We start from the raw sequence: 23,010 nt of genomic DNA, 5'->3' as shown, positions 1-23,010 counted from the left end.
TAGCTGGGAAGATCTTCATTGAAAAGGAGTATAGCCGAGATCAAAACGAATCTTTTTAGAAGATTAAACAGGCTATATCCATCTATTAGCTAGGGAAAAGAGGCTCCTGCCATTAGGCATAAAAGAGCCTTATCCTTTAAAGAAAAAGAAATCTTTCTTTGGGTCTTACTAAACAATTAAAGTTGCCCAACTATTGGCTCATATATATCATTTTTCATGAGAACCTATTCGAGCCTTATTAAGGAGAGCCACCAATAGAGGCTATAAATGTAGACCCATTAGAGATCGAGGATGAAGCAAACGAGCTCCAACCCAAGTTCATCCTTCGACAGGAACACAAGGTATTAAGAAATGGTAAGATTACTGACAGTATCTTATTTAAGTTAAGAATTATCCTTTCAAAGATGCTAAATGCATGCAAAGAACATAGCTTAAGGATAATATGAACCTTGTTAATGATGCTTACAATGACACAAAAGAGTAAGCAAATGTAAAAGAAATGCATTTTAAATAATCCATGTTTTTGTCTTATAAGACTCTCTTTTTATGTTTCGTGCACAAATTTTAAGAAGTATGAATACTTAGGATCATGTTTGTGGTCACTACGTCTCCCAAACACCAAGTAGAACTTGTCACTCTACTTTGGAAGTATGATATGGACTAAAAAGAGTAGATATGCTTGCGGCAGACAATGTCTCTCAATCACCAAGTGGATTAGTCATCCACTCTGGAATGATGTCGTAGGGTAAAAATGGATCCTCTACCCGCTAAGACCAATGGACTAACGGGTGAGACTTTACCATCTCTACCTCATAGTCGAGGACGACTATGATTTTAAGAGAGAGGTAATGTCATAAAAACTGATATCTAACCAACCCAAATGATTTTCTCATATTAAACTGATCACATAGTGTGGGAGAATAAACGGAAACAAGGGTTAAGATATAGACATGTGCTTATATATCTATCTCAACACTGGGCCAATGGTAAAGGAGCCCAAATGAGAGATGGTCTATCAAAGAGCAAGGCTAACCAATGGAGCATAAGACCTTAGGGTTAGCTTCATTGAAGACCTCCAATAATGTGTGTAAAAGTCCTTTGACCTTAGGTAAGCTAGGGCTGAGCTTGAGGCGCGGGAACCTGACCCAGCTCGAGGTGCTTGTTCTGCTTGATGATTGAGGTGCTTGATGATTGAGGTGCTTGAGGTGCTTAAGGATTGAGATGCTTGAGGTTCTTGATGATTGAGGTGCTTGAGGTGCTTAAGGATTGAGATGCTTGAGGTGCTTGACATGCTTGAGATGTTAGGGTTGCACTTGAGGTGAGAACCCAGCCCAAGCTTAAAGTGCTTAAGGGCCAAGCTTGTGGTGGGAACTGGGCCTATGCATGAGAGGTTGAGGTGTCAAAAAGTCAAAGATTCAATCCCTACAAGGAGGGGGCGAGCCCTACATGAGGGGGGATGAGAGAGAACACCCACACACTCACACAAGGCATGCATGGTACAAAGAAAGCAAAAGGGACACTTGTCAGGTTCCTCCTCATGTTGCCCTCATGGTGTGCCTAAAACCTATTGGTTGGCCACCCAAGGGGTCCAATGATAATTTAGGGGATTTAATTAATTGATTTTGCATTTATCAAGTCCTCTCTCTCAAAGGGGAAAGGGGGACACTTGTCTCAAGGCTACCCTTGCTGCTTGTAATGCCTCCTGCTTATGATTGGCTAGGCCTGGAGGGGTCCAATGAGCTTCAAGCATGAGCTACAAGGGGGGGTCAACCCAAGCAAGCTAGGGGGTTGCTTAGGGGGTATACTCACCCACACACACTCACAAACACTCTAATGGTGTGCTAGGCAAGGTGCAAGAGCTCCATCTCCTTCTCCAAGCTCCTTGAGAAGTTGAGAGCCTACACCAACACTCTTGGCTGTGGAATGCAAATCCAACCAAGAGCTATGATTCAATGCTTAAGCTTTCCATCTTCTCCATCTTCATTACTATGCTATCATGTATTCTAAGCAAGAAGAGTGATGATAAGTGAGGAATTATTTCTTTCTCCTATGGAATACTTCTTCTTCCTCTTCCCTACCCTCATTCCCTGCTAGCTCTCTCCACCTTCGAAGGTGTTTGAGGTCTTGGTACTGAGGCTTGGGATAGTTAATGCTTTCCACAAAGTGCATGTTATGCTTATTGCAAGAAGGCTAATGGTTTATTGCAAGTAGATTAGTTACTTAATGCAAGTAGATTAATTGTATTGCAAGGAAGATTAATTGTTGCTTTAGGTACAAGTTGATACATAAAAGTATACATCCTCATGCACTCAAATGATTTAGGGAACACAAAGACTAATGATGTTCACGAGTTCTTGATTGTTTTCAAGCTAAGATTGATTGTTGATATTATGCAAAAGCTTGGTGTATGAAGCTTCCATCTCCATACTGCCAAAGAGGTCTCAAGGAACACAAAGATTGTATTGTACCAAGTCTCTCTTAATGAGAGAATCTATAATACAAATGCCTTCTGGAGGGGGGACCGGCTCCACATAAATCCAGTCCTCAACTGTTGTCATATTCTCTAAAATCTCTCTCTCTCTCTCTCTCCCTCTTGCAAAGGTATTTCTCATGCCTAGTTAATTAAGTGTTATGATTAAGTTGCTACTACCAATTAAGTTCACCGTCTATGCTCTCAAAGTTGCTCACTCTAATTCTCTTAATTCCACTATTCTCTAAGTTCATAGGCCATTTCCATCACAAAGTTGGTGAGAAAACGCTTTTGGACATTCTCAAACTCTTTCCAAGTAGACTTCCCGATGCTACCACCCCACACCTCCACTCCATAAAGAAGCACCGGTGTCACCAATGTGTCAAAGAGGTACTTTTGAAGAGCCCAACACTTGATCTCTCTAGCATTGCACATGTTCTCAAATGCATAATAAGCCCTCTTTCTAGCTTCCAAGTGACGCATTGCGCAATCCTTCCATCTATGATTGGATGGAACCTCAAGGCCAAGGTACTTGAAGCTATCTACCACTTCAAGTTGCTCATTGTTGTATACAATGGATGGATTTTCATCATTGAGGGTCTTTACAAGCATAACCTTGGTTTTGGATCCATTCACGATCAGCCCGCTATGTAGGCAAAAGCGTTCCAAGACACTCATAAGCTTTTGTGCATCTTCTAAGGTATGTGCCAAGAGCACTACATCATCGGCATAAAGCAAAAGCATGATCACCGCATTTCCGATCTTAACCTCTTCTATGCCTTCTTGTTGCATAAAATCAAGAACCATGCATTCCAATTCATCAATGAGTAGCCCAAAGAGGGTTGGGGAAAGTGGGCATCCTTGTTTGACACCAATGGTGCTTGCAAAAAATTTTGAAATTCCATCTCCCGTACTTAGTCGACATATCACTTTCTCGTAGATGCGAAAGACTGCATGCATAAATTCTCTCGACACTTGAAGGCTTTGCATACGTTTCCAAATATTTCCTCGCGGTACCATGTCAAAAGCTTTCTTGAAATCTACAAAGTAACAATACAACTTTTTTCCTTTCAATCGAGATGCTTCCATAAGAACTCAAAGAGTGACAAGGTGATCAATAGTGCTATGACGCTTTCAAAAACCTGAACCAACCATTATAGTGCGATAGTTGTTCACATTGTATACATCTCCTCCTTTGTGCAAAGGTTTGATCCAATTTTCACTCTAATCATAAGGCATGCCATGCTGAAGTGCAAAGTTAAACATATCGCATATCCAATATCGTGTTTTCTTGCTTGTCCATTTAATCATTTCAGCCTTGACACCTTGAAGGTTCCCTGGCTTGCGGGTAGCAAGTTTCTCAAGCGTGCAACGTACATCTTCAATGGTAAAGAAGGGAGGCATAAACGGAAGGAAGCTACAACACTCCATCTTATCAACATTGGGTTGCTCATAGAGGTTCTTGCAATGCGTATACATATCCTCAAGAGTCAAGTCACCAAAGCTCTCAACACGCTTGCCTTTTAGATTTTGCCAAAACTTGCCACATGCATGTGCTTTCTCTTGCGCTAAAAGAAGTTTTTTTTTTGACTTCCCACCTTCTCCTCTTTTTTTGAACAAGTGCTTTGTATGTGTGTGAATGTTTCAAGTAACCTTCTTTGTCTTTGCTTGCATCCAACCTTAGCAAGTGTTTTCGGGCTTGACTACATTCCATGTCGAACCATTTCTTCTTGATGCTACCTTTCTTAGATCTTTTGCAAGACATGTGTTTCACCGAAAATCATTCCCTCGCACAAGAGCAAATTACTTCTTTGAAAACTTTCCACTTGCATTCTAATGTTGGGCTCTCTTGATTCTCTGTCATGCTTAACATTTGGTCCACCATATCAGCATATATAAGTGCTCGTTTGAAGTTTAGACGTGGTACGAATGATTCACATCATGATTGGAGGCTACATGCTCGCATCTTTTACCACACTTGAGGTCAATACATAGCATCCTATGATCCGATTTTGGATTCCATTCACCAAGTGTAAAGCTTTGTATGCATTCTAGAGTGGCTTCCGACAACAACATATAGTCGATCACACTATCACCATTGTGCTTTCTACATGTAAAGTCATTGGTGCCTTGCCATAAAGATATACCATTTGCAATGAGCATTTCGGTACTATTGCACAAATGTAGAAGTGACTTTCCATAGCGATCCAATTCTTTTGCATCATTAGAACTTCAATTATACATGTATGAGTCATCCATTCTTCTTGAGACATGCGGCATGTCAACTTGTTGTGTGCCATGTTGTAACGTATTTGTGCGAGTATTCATGTCTCCAAAGACAATGGCTTCACCTTGGTCCTTGTAAATGAGCAATATCTTCCTCTAGTTCAACAAAGGGAGAGAGAGAGAGAGGGTAAGGGGTTAGTGGAGGAGTGGGTAAAAGAGAGGGTAATAGGAGCAGGAGAGAGATAAAGAGAGAGAGAGAGAGAGAGAGAGAGAGAGAGAGAGAGAGAGAGGATTGGTGTGAAGTTGTTTTGTGGGTGGTGTTTCAAAGGCCGTTTGATTTCTTATAATTTTGTAAATGTGTACACTTCTAATTTGAATCATTGCTTGCTTTCAAAGTTGGCTAAAAAGGGAAGGATCCTTGCTAGAATCTTAGATAGATTAAGCTCCTTGGTGACTATGTTGATGTTCCTCAAGGGATTGATATCCCACCTCATGGAGATGTACTACACAGAGATATTGTTAAAGGGTAGAAAATCAACTAGTACCACATGGCATCTCGGCGACTAGTTTACTGATGATTGTTAAGTCATCTCTATCTTTCACTTGAGAGTTGTATATAATTTGTATACATGCAACCACGAATCACCTCTCCCAATGGAAGCTTGAGCATTGTCCTTGGTGGATCGATATGGATAGAGGTCAGGTTCTTGCAAGAGAGTGAGAGTTACATGATGCATAGTTTAGGGAGCGTCGTTTATAGACATCCCTTCGTCCATTCCTGTGTATGTCGTTGATTCAACTCTCACACTCTTGCATCTAGAAAACCTAAGTTGGCCTGTAAGTTTTGTTTACCCTTAAGAGGACAAGTAGTTGATTGATTTCTTTTAGTCTTTTTGACAATTGTTTTGTTTTTGAAGCAACAAGCTCTTTGGACAAGATCAAATAGATAGTTGTAGAGCATGTGATTGACAACATCGGTAACAAATGGTACAACAAGTAGTATGAAAATCTTTCTAATTCACAAATAACTTCATTAAGGACTCGCTTGCTTTTTTCAGACTAGGGGGGTGCAAACTAGGGATTGAGGTTAGACACAAGGATCTCACATACGTTAGGAGCATTAAGCCAAGATGATGGGTTTAGGAAGATGGGAAAGCTGAGGATCGGAAAGGAGGATCTTAGAAAGAGGATTGTTGATGGATTTGTCTAACCTAAGCATCAAGTGAGGAGTGAGAAAGGTATTTCTACAATAGAGGGGGAGGGCTTCAAAATTGTTTGCTTAAGAAGCACATATTTCTTGGAGCTATAAGAGACAAAGTTCAAGTAAGCCAAAAGGAGGGGTATGGGTAACCCTTTGGTTCTCAATCTAGATATTTGTCCATGCATTTTCTCACATCTTGGGCCTTGGATAAACCTGCCAAAACGTCATGCTCATGCGTGATGAGTTCCAACTACCAAGCTTCCATAGGTTTCGTTGACATGCTATACCCTTGCTATGCCACAATTTGATTCTATTTTGCTTCATTATTATGGTAATTGCTTGCATCGTTATTGCTAGGAAGAGATTTTATTTTGTCCAAGTTGTAATGACTGCATCGCTATAACAATTTACTTTACAATGGGTGTGTACCATATGGCTTGGATCCCCACTTATGAGAAAATGACTCACGCATGCTTTGATGGATCTTTGCGCATTCACGGAGGTAGGACCATTTTACACGTTAGTAACATCATCTCTCTGAATTTTCTCTTTGATAGATAACACTCCGCCTATTGCACATTCATGTTGGTAGGACCATTTTCTGATTTAATAACGTCATCTTTTTGAATTTTCTCTTTGATAGATAACACTCCACTATTGTGCCTCACTCGGACCTTTGCATAGAAGATCATGCTCAAGATGTCATCCATCTTGCGTACGCAACCTTGGGAGACTTTTGAATCTTGATGGCTCTTATTCATACCCTCTCTACAAAGATGACTCAAATACGTGTTCAAAACATGGAATGAAATGTAATTATGCAAAACATTAAGAGCGTGCATAACACAACATGGGTAGATGGCATTTAGATATTCGCTCGGGTTTTAGTTTGCTCGAGAAATCTCGCTGGGTCTATGGTAAGACTCTCACCAAACAACATAGAGGAACCCAAGGCAATGGAGTTTCATTTCTACCTACGTTGCTCAAATTATGTTAAAGCTCAAAATTTGCAGCATGTATTGCTTCTTTAAACTCAAATGCTCTCATGTACCTTCAAATTTCCAAGAAGTTTTGATAACATATCCTGACAAGCTGTAACATCTTCATTAATTGGAGATTCACCTCCGGCATTTGCCCATGCTATCATGTATACTTCTATTTCTCTATTATTGATCTCCTTGTCCGAGTTGACAACATCAATTACAAATTTGCATGATGCTCCTTCCTGCACTTTTGTTTTTTCTTTCGTTGCTTTGTCAAATTTCTTTGTTATCACTATAGGTGGAGAAGACATATCACTAACTTGTTTGCTCTTGGAGAGAGACACACTGGTAGATGGAGATATTTCTTGTGGTTCTTTCCTTGTTGTCTTGGTAACTCGCTATTAAACATACAATATAGCAAAGATCCTCTGGGGGTTCACCTCTTAGATATGTAAGTTACTATGTGAGTTCAAATGAACGAGTTATTTAATTGCCAAAACTCTAACATTTTAGCAAGATTATATTAACAAAAGGGGTTTTTAGTTTGATTTTAGGAAAGAAACCTATAAGATCTTGAAGAAAAAGGGGTCATTTTATTACCTTAAGCATGTAAATAAAGGGTTTTTTTTAATAACCTTTGAACGCACGTTATATGAATAGTTTCTTAAAGGTGCACCCCTCGAGCAATGATCATTCAACAAGTAAACTCACAATAGACATTTAACACTTTGCAATCAAAGAGAAACCAATTCAAAGCCTTTCTTGAAATGAACCCAAAAATCACTAGATCGCTTTTAGGCCAAGCAAGAAGACTTTTTTCCGCCAGCTTAAGAGTAGTCATTTCTTTGTTCGTGGAAGGAACATGAGGTAGAGCAGCGTCCTTGCCATCATCTACTTATAACACCGCAACAGAGAAGCATCCAAGTGGAAATCTACTCCCATGAAGCTTAGCCAAGTTTGATGTCTTGTCTATTTGACCTACACAGATCGCCTCTCCATTGTAATTGATCTCAACGTAAGTGCCAACATCAAGTCTGTTGGCCATCTTTAGTCTAAACTCGTGAATGCAAATCACAAATGTTATGATTGATCTACAAAAAAGAGGTAGAAAATTCATCCCTCTCTCTCTCTCTCTATCTCTCTCTATTTCTCTCCCTCTGACCCTTGCTCTAGCTCCCGTTATCTTCAACCCCATTCCGTCTCTCTATCCCCCCTCTCTTTTTGCTCTTTTTCCTCTATTTCTCCCCCCTATTCTCTAGTCCAACGCTTTATCGACTAGCTCCCTTTCTCTCTACCTCTCCCACCATCCCCCCCCCCCCCCCCCCCCCCCCCCTCTCTCTCTCTCTCTCTCTCTCTCTCTCTCTCTCTCTCTCTTCTTTCCTCATTCAAAAAACTTCTCCCTCTCACCCTCCCTTACTCTCTCCTTCATCCAACTATCTCTCTAAATTCTACTCCCTCGCTCTCTCTCACTTACTCTCTATCTTACTTCCCTCCCCCTCTCTCTCATGGCTCTTTCTTCCTCCACCTCTCTCTATTTCTCTCCCCCCCCGGATTTTCTCTCTATGCACCCTACCCCTTGACATTCTCTCTCTCTCTCTCTCTCTCTCTCTCTCTCTCTCTCTCTCTCTCTCTCTCTAAGGCCTATTATATTCATCCTGTTAAACATAACATCTTAAATTTGACAATATATTTTCCCTCCTTCTCTCTTGCTCTTCTCTTTCTCTCTCTCTCTCTCTCTCTCTCACGTAAATTTGAGCTCTCTCTCTCTCTCTCACGTAAATTTGAGAGAGAGAGACAGACAGAGAGAGAGAGAGGTTGAAATCAAAAGGGGATAATCTGATGGCCTTTTTTAGGTAATGTTTTTTTGGGTCATCTCTCTCTATCTATTGAACTAAGAGAGAGAGAGAGAGAGAGAGAGAGAGAGAGAGAGAGAGAGAGAGAGAGAGAGAGAGAGAGAGAGAGGTTGACAGTAAAAGTTGGTACAAATGGCTAGAAATCCAGAGAGGGAGCTTTCTTTAATGATATACCGCTTAAGCTTTGAGATAATTGTTACCATATACATGCGGTAGTGATGTGTGTGAACACACTTAGGACCGTTGGGGATTTTTTTCCCTCACTAGGAAATTTTTCCCTGATTCATTGTATTTACGCCCATCACTCTAGGGCTATCTTATCTTTCCATTGCACACTAAGTAATACTACTCTCTGTTGTGTGCCTTCCTTCATCTTCTCTAAGGTGTGTGTGTTTCCCTGTAACCCTATTTCCAATAATTGGTATCAGAGCCAGTTGCATCACATGCCTGCTCACTTTCTCAAAATTTAGTGAGTTTGGTGAGTATCAGCAAGTTGATAAATACTTCGGGCAAGCTTGTAGAGCTTGGTCTGCTCAAATGTTTGATTCAGACTCATTTTGACCTCCGTTTCCACTACAGGTAGTACTGTGTAGGCAATTTTGTCATTTGTACAGAATTTTTTATCAATGCCATTTTTTTTCATAACAAGTCCCTTATAGTTTTGTACGGGTTGTGCTATATAGCACGTGATAGTCCCCCTTTATTTCTCCTCTTTTTGGGCAGTTTTCACATATTAGGTGCAGGCATTCGCCATGGCTGACAACAACACAGATGTGTTCAAATTGTTTACTGCTGAGGATAAATTGGATGGGGACAATTACCCTATGTGGGCTTACACGATGCAACATGTCCTTTTGTCAAAGGGAATTTGGAATGTTGTGCAGGGAATTGATGTACGTCCTGGTTCTGAGGATGTCAACGATGTTGAAGATGTTGCAGATTTTGGTGGTGGCAGGGTTGTTGCCGCTAGAGCTGTTTTGCCTACGGCTAAGCAAGCTTGTTGGGATGTAAGAGATATGTATGTTCATGCATTGATTGTGTTGTTTGTGAAGCACACTATTACTCCTCACATTTGTTTAGCAAAATTTGCAAAACATGATTGGGATATTCTGGCTGGTCTTTATGCAAGTCGCAATGAGACTAAAATTCGATTGTTGCGTAAAGAGCTAGAATCAAAGATTATGCATGAGGAAAATGAAATGGAAACTTCTTGCTAGTATCAAGGATATAAATAGCAACTTATTTCTGCACGCAAAGTCATTTTTGAAAATTTCCTTGTGTAGACAGTTCTTGATGCATTGCTAAATTCTTACCAGACTTTTGATAGTACTTGGAGACTTATGGCCGTAAAAAACATGTAGTTGAATAGTCTTTTATTGATGCTCAAAGAAAAAATGGTAACAGCAATGTAGACACTTCTCATGGTCCTTCGACGAGTGGAAAATCACCTATTTCCAATGCTTCTACTAGCAACACCTCGTCTGGGAATTCTAGTGAAAAGGGCAAAAAGAAGATGCATTGACATGATTGTAAAGCTAATGATTACTTGATTGAGCAGTTTCCAAAATTGAAGGCAAAAGAGTCTAAGAAGAAAGAGTCTGGCTCCACTACAAATGCAGCTATTGTTGAGCCTTCTGTGAAAGGAGATTATGATGCCGATGTTGCTATAGAATGGGCTTTTAGTGCAAAATGCACTTATGATCCTTCTGTCCATGATGCATGTTTGTTAGTTGCTACAAATGCTCATGTGTGGTACTTTGACAGTGGTGCTACAAAGCACATCACCTCTCATTATGACTTGTTTACCCCTCTCGAGGATGTCCCTCATGGGAACTCAGTCACGTGTGCCAACAATGCCTCTTATCCGGTCAAGGGAGTTGGAAAGATTGTGCTAATTGTTGCAAATGGCAGTTCTTTCACACTTGTTGATGCACTTTATGTACCTAGGATCAAGAAGAACCTTTTGTCTATATCTAAACTTCCTAGACTTTGTCTTGCTGTGAACTTTGTGGATGACAGATGTACAGTTCACGATCACTTTGGTGATGGGATTGCTGCATCAGGCATTTTATGTCGTGGGATGTATAACTTGTATGACAAGTGTGGGCAGTTTTTGGAAAATGCAGTTGTGGATTCTTAGGCTATTTTAGATGCAAAAATTTGGCATGCACGTTTTGGGAATCTAAATTTTTCCAATTTGTTGCGTTTGCAGAAATCTAATATGGTTGCTTCTTTGCCGCCTCTTGAAGCACATGTTAAGCATATTTGTGAAGGTTGTATTTTGGGTAAGATGCAGCGTTCAAAGTTTCCAAAGGATGGTTCAGTTAGGGCTACATGCAACTTGCAACTTGTGCATAGTGATGTTGTGGGCCCATGAAAACTCCATCCTTGGGCAATTATGTGTACTTCGTGACTTTCATTGATTAATTACTCCAGGTATGCATGGGTATATCCGCTTAAAGCAAAGTCTGAAGTGTTTATGTGCTTCAAGAAATTTCAAGATATGGCTGAAAATGTCTCTAAATTATGGGCACCATCCGTTTTGATAAAGGGGGGGAGTATATGTCTCATGAATTTAATGCATTTCTGGCTAGTCGTGGGATAAAACACCAATGTAAAGTGTTGTATACACCTCAAGAAAAATGGTGGTGTTGAGAGTCAAAATAGGTCGCTTATGGAGATGGCACGATGTGTGGTCAAGAGTCAATCTTTGCCACATTCATTTTGGCTTGAGGCCATCATGTGTGCTATTTATGTACTTAACATGTATCCTACAAAAGCTTTGTAGTCTATAACTCCATATGAAGCATGGAATGATAGAAAGCCATCTATTGATCACATGCGCATTTTTGGCTGTTTGGCTTATGCTCTGGTGCCACAAACGCAACACAAAAAATTGGATGATAAGGCTATCAAGTGCACTTTTGTTGGTTATAGTGCTAAAAGCAAAGGTTACAAGTCATACCATCCTCACACAAAGTATATCTTGGTTTCACGGGATGTTGTGTTTGTGGAAGATTTTGTTCAGCCATTGTTGTCATGTACTAGAGACAATAACGTAAGCTCACAAGACATTTATGACAGTTTATTGCCTCTTTTCAGTGGTCGAAATTTGAATGTAAGTTCCAATGAGGCAAATGCACAACCTGTGAAGGTTTCTAAAAATGTTACAGATCATTTTGGTTGGGATGTACATCAACAAGACATTGTACCTACTTTCTTGAATGGTGACATATTTGAGGACGTTTATGTAATGCAGCCTTGCGGTTTTGTCAAGAAAAGACAAGAGGATAAAGTGTGCAAATGTAAGAAAGCTTTGTATGGGTTGAAGTAGTCTCCTCTTGCTTGGTATGAGAAAGCTGACACTCATTTGGTCAAATGAGGCTTTCATAGCAGTCCAACAAAAAGTACTTTGTATGTGAAGCGTGAAGGCGATGTACTTCTCATCGTTGTTCTATATGTGGATGATTTGCTGATCATTGGTCCGAATGAGGCACTGAATGCTAGTTTCAAGATGAAAGATTTGGGGCTATTGCATCACCACTTGGGCATACAATTTAAGCAGTGTGATGGTGGTATTGCCTTGTGTTAGACAAGTTATATAGAGACATTTCTATGTAAGTTTTGACTTGAGGATTGCAAACCTATTGGCACTCCCATGGAAACAAGTTTGAAATTGAGTCTTCATGATGCTGGTGATCTGTCGATGTCACTCTTTACCAAACTACTATTGGATGCCTTATTTATGTATGCAACACAAGGCCAAATATTCAATTTGCAGTCTCATAGCTCAGTAGATTTATGCATAGCCCAGGGTCTAAGCATTGGCAGACTGTTAAGCAGACCTTTTGCTACTTGATTGGCACTTTACATCTTGGGTTGTTTTATCCCAAGGGGGGACCATTGCTGTTAGATTTACATTCTTTTTTGGACTCAAATTGGGTTGGTTGTTTTGACATGCAAGTGTCCATGAGTGGCTTTTGTTTCTTGCTCATCCGTTCATGCATATCATGGTTGAGCAAGAAGCAACCTACTATGGCCACTTTTAGTTGTGAGGCTAAGTACATGGTAGTCTTCACAGCTATGGTTGAGGGTGTATGGCTCAGATGCCTAGTCAATGTGCATTGGTAGTTGCAAGGAATTCAGTTTTTCATGCTCGCACAAAGCACATTTAGGTGCATTATCATTATGTCAGAGAGAGGCTCTCAGCAGGAGAGATTAGCTTGGCTTATGTGCCAACACATGACAACCTTGCATACCGTTTCACAAAGGCATTGTCTCATGAGAAGTTTGAAGCTTTCTGCAATGCTTTATGCTTGCTACTGTCTGTGGACTAATCCTATCCTCAAGGCATGGCACTTCCGTATACTTTATGTGCCAGCTCTTGATCACGGCATCACTCCCAGGGGGTTGTTACCATATACATGTGGTAGTGATGTGTGTGAAGACACTTAGGACCATCGCGGCATTTTTTCCCTCACTAGGAGGTTTTTCCCCCATGTATTGTATATACACCCATCACTCTAGGGCTATCTTATCTTTCCATTGCACACTAAGTAATGATACTCTCCGTTGTGTGCCTTGAGCTTCCTTTGTCTTCTCCAAGTTGTGTGTGTTTTTCTGCAACCCTATTTCCAACAATAATGAAGGAAATCTTTTGATGCATGGGTGCCAGAAGCACCGAGGAATGTAGTTGTAGGAATTCAATGATTTTTGGTGGTAGTGGGAATCAAGGATACCCAAACTAGAAAAAGACTCCCCTTTGTAGATTTTTATATCAAGGATAGATGCTTTATGAGAGGAAACAGATGTGGTGATTTTAATGTGCTCCTATAGAGGATGCCCATACTTTGCAAGGAGATTGGTGAGGTCATTACGATAGCCCTGCTAGATACCAAAAGCATCATCCACATATCTTTTATAATATAGAAGAGGTGGAGTATCCAAAACATTGTTGCTATCTTCTAGATGACACAAAAATAGAGATGTGTAGACTGTCGCAAAACTAGAACCCATTGCAGCGCCTTTCACTTGGTGCCAACCTCTACCATTAAAAGATATGTAGTGGTGATTGCGGACAAGCAATGCCAAATCTAGGATGAGGTTGAGTTTGGGAGTGGGAAAGTGATTTTGGATGACACATTTTAGAGCAAAGAGACCCTTGGTGATAGAGATACAAGGACTCAACATCAAAAATAAAGAGGATGACACGAGATAAAAGGGAAGAGAGGAAATATCCACAATAAGGGATTGTGAATCCTTAAGGTGTTTCTTTTTGGATAAAAGGATAGGATAGAGTTGCATTCTCCATAACATAACCCTTATATGAGAAAATAGGGTGACCCTTTAGGTAAGACTTGTGGATCTTGGGAAGGAGGAAGAAAGGACAAGGCTTCAAGTTGATTTTGGGGGTGTTAAGATAAACTTCTTCTCATTCATGGGAAGGGTAGGGAATTGGGAAAGGATAAAGGAGAGGAGGGATTTCACAAACTTGAGGGTACCGAGGAGGTAGGGGTATAGTTAAGTGGGTCCGAGAGGTGGCAAGAAGCCTATTGTAGGTACCAATCCTTAGAGAGGATAATGGGTCCAAGATTCTTGTCTGCAAGTTCAATGATTTTTCTCTTATCGTGCTGCTCAAGTGATTGGAGATCTTTAGCCAAAGTGGGGTGGGTGAAAAAAGAGCTTGAGCCAGGAAAAAAAGGGAGGGACTCTAAGAGACAGAAATGGTTTTGAAAGATGTACCAAGAGCTAAGGATGGTGAAAGAGGGAACCAAGAGGGGTTAGGAATGTAAAGCTCTAGAGAAAAGATAGATTGTCTGCCCATTGCAAGGATCTTAAAAAGGTGAGGGTTGGCAAGTGAAAGCCAATATTTGGCTCTTCTTTTGGATCCATGAGAGAGGGGTATGGGGAGGAAGAGAGGCGAGTAGGAAGGAGGGGTCCAAATTTTAGGGAAAGAGATGCGGTGTAGTAAAGAGCAAGTGAACTCAAATCTGCATATATTACTCAACAACTCTTGCAACTACAAATACTAGGCACATTGCTCATGAATCTCCTTATATGAAACCCCTCAAATATAGCTTGGTCCCTACAAACTTTTTATAAGCTACCAACATTCATGCCTTAACCGTGTCGCATAACCCAACCTTTCCTTGCTCATTTCACAAAGCTATGCCATACAATGCAATGGTACCTCTTGGGACACTTCACTACATCTTTGACTTATTCTAGAGACTTTCTTTTCTAGAGAGGGGCTTTTGGACTCTCATAAATTTCAAGCAATAGAAGGCTTACAGGCCACTCTTTACCAAGGAGTTTGAAAACCCCCCAATCCTCCCAAGCCTAGTCATTTTTACCGAGTCATTTTTACCCAGTTCTTTGTTCGGCTAGATCCTTCATTCCTTCTTTGTTCGGCTAGATCCTTCATTCCTTCTATGTTGGGCCTTGACCAAAACACTTATTTCAAGGTGCACCCTCTCAAATGTGAGCCACTACATGTTTGATCCTACTTTTGAACTTGATTCACACCCACCCACCACATCTGAGTCTGAAACAATTTCCTCGGCAATTCCTTAAACCTTTTTGAACAATCCTATCTTAACATCCTAAATTTTTATCTTCCATTCTATATCTTTACAAAATCTAGGGGGGGCTCTAGGGACCCCTATGCTACTTGAGTATCTTTAGCATTGGGACTACCTATTAAGTCAGTTTGATTAGACTTCGTAGAACACCAATCCAAAAAGGATCTCAATCGCAACCCTAGTTATTCTTTGTTTTGTTTTTTTGGCAAAACTCACAATTGTGAGTGGATTATATTATCTCAACCGAAAAAATACAAATTTTTGCCATGCTCACGACGAGCCATGACAACTACAATGGGACATAACTACATCGGCTCATAAGGGAGCCACCCCAAGGAAAGGAACGAGTCCACCTCCTCACCCAAGCAAGTTAGTCATAGCTTTGTTCAAGGTCTTGTAGGCTGTTCTATTCAATAAATTTTGTTTGTTTCCCAATGGCGATGATCGCCCCCCTGCTTTCTTGGATTATCTCAGAGAATTCAGCTGTTATAATGGTGCTCTCAAAGATACAGCAATTCCTTGCCTTCCATACATGTTTGAAGTAGAAATATCTAACTATTTGAGTTACCATAAGAAGCGCTTGACTCTTAAATACTTTCCCTCCCAAGAAGAGATCGTTCTTGTAGAACCCAATTTTCCAAGTTTTTTGAACCCATTTGCAAATTTTCCAGCAAGGCCACTAATTGACGAGCAAAAACCCTAGTAATCCAAACACACACACACACACGCACCCCTCCCCCCCCCCATCTAAGTGAACCCTTATTTTTACCCAAGAACGTACTTTGATTTGGCTCCAAGCCATATTTTGTACTTGGCAGAAGGCTCTTTAGCCCTTTTATGCCTTGAAAAAACTAAAATTGCACCACCTCCTTTTTCACCATTTTGAGGGTAAGCTATTGATCCTCAAACAATTGTTTTCATGCTCATAAACATTTAAAACCTATCCTGCCCTCTTGTAGCCCCCCACCCTTTATCTTTTTCTTTTTTGTTTTTGTGAATCTCAAATTATGTGAGAGAATATACTATAGAAAGAAGGCTACAACTGCACCATACTCAATCTGAGCCATGACCTAAAAAAAAATACATCCAATTCATTGCCTTTTACAAGGAGGCATAGCCGACATAATTAACAAACACAAATATCGCACACGCCAAAATTGGGGAGGGCAATCCTGAGAAAAGGGAGTCATGGACCATAGCAAACAAGAAAGCATATTGGTCAATAGGGCGGGGCCCTAGTCCCCATCACTAGTAGGATTGTCTTGAGGTGTCACCATATAGTCACCTCTGCCACAACCAAACCACATGCCTAGAAAGGAGCTACAAATACTATTGAGCAAAGACCTCCGAGTACGATTATAAGATTTAAAAAAGCCAGCACTATCAGGACTAGCGGGGATTTCATCGACGTGATCATGATCATGATCATGTGATTACGTTAATAAATCTAGTAATTACACAAAAAAAACACGTGATCACGTTAATTGTTAATGTGACTTTGATTAATGACCTGCAAAAACCCATAGAGCTGGTCAGCCCGCCGGGTAAAAGAATATTCCCTGCGGGTCCTATCGGGGTTTTTTATTTTTTCGACGGGCTCGCTGTGCACTGCCTTTTACCTGGCGGGCCCGTCGGGAAAGTAAAAAATCCCAACGGGTGTAATTATATAAAGTATACAACATGCTTACTATGGTGCTTTGACTAGGCAAATCCCTGGGGAGTGTATCCGAGTGCCAGATATTGTCATCTCCTTGTGAATTGACCTAAGGTTACAGCGTCACATGTCATTTTTTTGGGCTGAACGTGATTCTTAATTTGGTAACCACTTCTAAAAATGTTTAATTCCTTTACCGAACATAAAGGTACGAAACCAAAACAAATAAAAATTTGGAGAGTCATGCTCATTGTGAGACGAAGCCATTGGTCCAAATGAGGATTGTAATTGGTTTTAGAAGATGAGCATATGCAAATAACGAGTCGATAGTCAAGGGTTGGATGCCCTGTGCTAGTGCATTGGGCATATAAAGATCCTTGAAGTCTTGCATTTTTCACCATTATAGATTTGAGTTGATATACATTGTCACTATACAATACAAGATCTAGAGTCCTTAATTAGGTGAAAATAGCTTTTATATATTGAATTTGTTGCATAAGGGGGCTACAATCCTTGGCTGGGTACAAGTAGTCCTCAATTGTGTGATTATATTGAAGATTTCTTTGCGTTATTTCATGCATTGGTTTACACAAAGAGTGCATTATGTATTATGAAAGATTATTAGTGTATGGCATGACCAGTCATAGATTTTTTTGCTTTCGTGTGTTTTTTGCAAACAATTGACATCGTTTAGTGTAGAAGTTGATTATTCTTTGTAGCATTTGAAATTAGATGTTTCTTATTGTTTGCAAATCAAAGAGGACGTATAAATAATCATCATAATAATAATTGCATTGAGAAATTCATAGCATCGTTGTATTTATTATGCCGTGCACAGAGTGCATTGCAATGTGTATGTCTGCTCACAACATAGGTGATCGATATGTGGATTGACTAGCGTGCATTGCAAATCTCATATTGTGTAGATTTGATTATTTTCCTAGTGAATGGTTCTTTAATATATATTTAAGAAAAGAAGAATGTTGTAAAACTAAACATCTAGTTCTTTTGTCTTCGGTTTTAATTTAAAAGCAATGGAGCAAAATGTTGGTACAAGTGGTACGAAGAAGCCAAAGAATAAAAAAGCTCCTGGCAAAGAGTGGGATTTTGCTCACAACATATGTTGTCGATATATGGAGTGGGACGGTGTAAAATTTGCTTCACACCAAAATCAGGCGGTGCACCACGTATTAGGGAACATTTTATGGGTAGCGTTAAAAAGAGTTGTAAGAAATGTGAACATCCTCAGGCACCTGCAATTGCAAAGCGTTTGAGAGAAGAGCTCGCCAAAAAAGGTGGCAAGAGGCAATAGATATATAGCTCTTTTATGGATGCAAGTCTTATGTCTTCAGTATTAAATTGAAAGCAATGGAGCAAAATGTAGCACAAGTGATACAAAGAAGGCAAAGAATAAAAAAGCCCGGAGCAAACATGGGTTTTGAATCTCAAATCAAAAAAATTATCTCTCAAATTTGGCATGGCAGACAGACGTAGTATTGGAATATAACTTGGCCTAAACAAGTTGAACGTTTAGCCACACAATTTCTATAGAAGCCTTACAAAGTTTTCATTGGTTTATAAGCTCTGAAAGCCAATCATTCAATTCTATAGATTGTAGAAGTTGTTTTTGAGAATGAGAAATACTCAAAATTGGCAGATTTACTGAAGCGAATGATGGATGGAAGTAAAGTGATCATATTTATGGAAACAAAAAGAGGTTGTGATCAAGTTACTAGACAACTTCGAATGGATGAATTTGCAGCTTTATCTATCCATGATGATAAGAGTCAAGCTGAACGAGATTGGCTTCTTTTTTAATTTAGATCTAGCAATAGCCCTATGTGAAGGACATAAAGCACAAGAAAGAAAAAAAACAACAAAGACCACACCGACATTGACAATGAGGTCATGTCAGGGACAAAATGAATTCGGAGGGGGGGAGTGTTGACCCATAGGTCAACAACACGAGATAACTCAATTTCAATACCAAAGTCTTATTTTTTGAGATTTATGAGATTATGGTTAAAAACATAATGTATAATGAGTAGTTATTCTAGTTGTAGAAGCCAGGGTGCAATGGAACTTCCAAATTGTAAATACAAATCCATTTGACCCCTTGAATTCTATTTTGATTTAGCCTATGGTAGCCTTAGTATATAAGGTACCTAGGTCATTCTGTAAACATAACTTAATCATAATCAAAGTTTTAACCTGTCATTGATCGTGTGTGAGAGAGAAAGAGAGAGAGTGTGAGCTTCATCCTTACGCTACTTCTTGCTCACTCATCGCATTGGAGATTCAACCACACCATCACAATTGGCTTGGAGAGAGCTACACAACAATGCCAAGCATTCCTCATGAACCGGAGCATGTGTGCTAATGCATCTACAAGCTATTTGTGGTTGTAAGTGTATCAAATGATGTCAGTTTTCTACGTGCAAGTAGTCATTACAATCTTGGCGACACTAGGTAGCTCTCGCAACAAAGGCATTCATTGATATATGAGTGTGTGTGTGTGTGTGTGTGTGTGTGTGTGTGGCTGAACAAAAAACACCCAGCGGGGCCGATTTGGGCCCTCTATATATTAAGCTGCATCCCACTGGTCTTTAGCGTTTTCTCGGCGGGCCTGCAGGTAAAATGCAAAAGCTTGCGGCCCCGTAGGGAAAACGCAAAGGCTTTTTGTGGGTTTTTAGGTCGCTGTGAACCGCCTTGTTTGTGATCATGTTAACTGTGATTATGTAAATATGTCAACAAGACCTTGTGATCACACAATTTTTTTGGTAATTACATAAATATTAAATCGGTGAGGACTAGAAATCTGCAGAAAACAACCATACCACCAACTATCCAATCAAGCCACACATAGACAAACTAGAAGTTGTCCCCATTGAAGTAGAACCATACTAAGAAGAGGGAGGGGTTGCCACCATGGGTCCCCCTACTGCCACCAGATGACCATGTGTCCATACTTATCTTTATCGTATTATAGTTCATAATATACAAGGTCATGCTTAGCTTTTGCTTAAAACCTATCCCCATCTATGCCTATCCCTTTGAAACAATCTTTGCTTATGCAGATGGAATTACGCATTGATTTGTCCCAACCATAATTTTTATAGGGTGCCTCCCCTCTATACAATATTGTTAACCCTCACGGCTCACGGACACCCATCACCTACGATGGACGCGTATTATGTATTTGGTAGAGTCAGGTACCGGGCTTGTCGGACCAATAGGGAAAGGTAGAGTGATCGCCGATGAGAGGCGCACTTTAACTTGGACATTCAAGGGATTAGTTGGTTAAGCATGGGCGCCCAAGTGTGAATGGGGTGAGCTCCTATAAAAGCCAACTAAACCTATTTTTTACTCATTCTCTCATTTGTGCAATAGAAGAGTGCTCTTGCTCCATCTCCATCTTCTTCTTCTTCACCTCCTTGTGTGTGTGTGTGTGAGAGAGAGAGAGAGAGGGAGAGTGTGTGTGCGATCGAGCATTACGAAGGCACGACGGCGGCGAAGCGGTTGAGCGCGGCACGACTGCAGTTTCTTCTTCATCGCGGCGAGGAATCCACCACGAAGGCGAGCGTAGAGCGGTGAGTGACACACCCTTTGTTCTCTTGAGCTTGCTAGTTTAGGCTTGTTGTGTGCTTGGAGCCGTTTGTGGCTCGCACACGGTGTATCGGCAAGTCCCTTGCTTCGACAGTGCGGCAAGGAGCGCACATTTTTGGCGCCGTTGCCGGGGATATGCCCTACACTAAGCTCGGTTAGCACTTTACGCTTCCTTGTGGTGCAATTTCTATCATAGGAAAGGCAGGGAAGGAGTGTGTGGAGATTTCTGTTTTTTGCGTTTTCTGCATTTTCTGTCAAGTTTCAATTTCTGCTATTGTCTGTGCTTTTTCAATTTTTTGCATATCTGCGTTTTTTCAATTTTCTGCATTTCTGCGATTTTTGCATATCTGCGTTTTTTCAATTTCTGCGTTTTAAATAAAATAAAAAACGTGACTCTTAAAACGGACGGGTTGGTTTGTATAAAAGATAGATCGGGATCGGGATCATTTTCCCAAGCCCAAGCCCAGGCCCAGGCCCAGGCCCAGGCCTCAGTCCTATGATATATACTAGACTCACTCTTATATATATACCCTACTCCCTCAAGAGAGAATGAGAGCATGTGGAACAAGTCCTCCACTCTCCTCCTTTCTCTTTCCACTTGCACCCTTAGACTTTCTAGTTTGGGCCTAGTTCCCTACTGGAAATTGACAGTTTTAGGAATTCCGAGGGCATAGAGTGACCAAACGGAGGGCTGTAAAGCACGGCACGACCCTCTGACCGATACGCTCGTTTCGAGCTATCACACGGCCCATTCCACGACACGCTCTAAAAAATCTAGCAAAAAAACAAACAAAAAACACGCTAAAAACTAGTCACAAGGCCTCCTAGAGCAGCTTTTTGACACCTTAGGGTATCAAAAGCACATGCACTTACGCTCTGGGCGGGTGCTAGAACACGAGCATATTGAGGGTGCCTCTGTTCATACGGACACCCATTACCCATCCACGATAAGCTCTAGACCCTCAGCGGGGACACAAGGTAGCACCACCCAAGACCCTAAAATAGCCGCTAGTGATTCCTCCTCCGACTCAGAAATCATGGAAGCATACCCTACCCAAAACACTGAGAGAGAAGGCCATGCACCTCCCGAAGCTCCACAGTCTAGTACTAGTATGTTTAGCCGTTTCATGGAAACATTAAGTAGAGCTACTCGCTCGGAACCTGATGCAAATGAAGCACACGAAGGGGGTGGGGAAGTGGACTCTCCTTTCACATCGCACGTGGACCCCACACCCCCAAAGAGTGTCCATGTGGATATCCTACCAACTTCTTACCAAGAAGGCCCTGTTGAGCTGCCTCCTTCAGAAGTTCCCTCTAGAGTACCGTTGGTGACAAGTAAAACCACGGGGAGCAACATTGCTTCTACCTCACAAGAAACCGTTAACACGTCGACTCTAGAAGGATTGTTCATTAATGATCATTGGACATACGACCTCCACACTGAAGTGTTGGCGGATCTACACTCTGGCCACGCCTACCATGTAGGATGGGTAGAGATTGTACAATCCACCTCTAGTGCCACGAGCATCGAAGATCAACAGAAAATGATCTGTAATGTTATCCATGGCATTATTCAATCAGAAAGGCAAAACCGAGGGGTAAATATACTCTCAACTGGCCCCATGAGATTTTTGGATACGAGTAAGGCTCAACAGCCTACTCTATCACAAATGGAGACTCCTCTAATGAGCCCCATGGACCCATCTTACGTCATTTCACCTGGGGTCTCTATGCAATCTGAGCCTCCGAGCGAAAACTTTAGCTTCCCTAACTTGGCTCAACCCTCTATTAAGGAAAACACAGTGCTCACTCCAGGGATAAGCCTGATAGAGAATGTACCGATGATATCTACGGTTAGCGCAGTGCCACTACCTAGTGTCGTAGTACCTAATATGAGGCCTCGACCATATGTGCCTCTAGCCCCTTATGCACACATGGCCCCCACACCTCCAATTGTACCACTTGCTTATGCTCCTCGAGTGCCGCTCCCTAGCTCTTATCCGAGTGGACCTATGCCCGGTTATGTTCCATATCCTGCATCATCCACACATATGCCAAGACCGGTACCCGTCCTTCTCCCACATATGATTCCAAGAGTACCTCCACCGGCCCTACCTCCTCACATAGGTGACTTGGCAGCGTTTGCTCAAACCATAGGTCGATCTATCGCGGAAAATATGCGTCATGCATCTGATAGAGAGCCTAGAAGTAAGGCAGTACAAATTGCCAAACTCACGCAAAAATTCAATGGGGACGAAGATGCTAGGAAACACATTGAAGTGTTTGAACAAGTATGTGATTTCTTAGGGGAACGCAACGAACTACATAAGTGCAATGCCTTAAGCTTGACATTAAGTGGGAAGGCTGGAGATTGGTATAGAACCCTAAGGGTGGACGAGAAAACAATCTACCCTACCCTTCGAAGGTTGTTTCTAA

Source organism: Adiantum capillus-veneris, chromosome 20 (assembly GCF_014529385.1).
Source record: "Adiantum capillus-veneris isolate H3 chromosome 20, ASM1452938v2, whole genome shotgun sequence".
NCBI lineage: Eukaryota > Viridiplantae > Streptophyta > Polypodiopsida > Polypodiales > Pteridaceae > Adiantum > Adiantum capillus-veneris.
Note: the sequence above shows the minus strand (reverse complement) of the source record.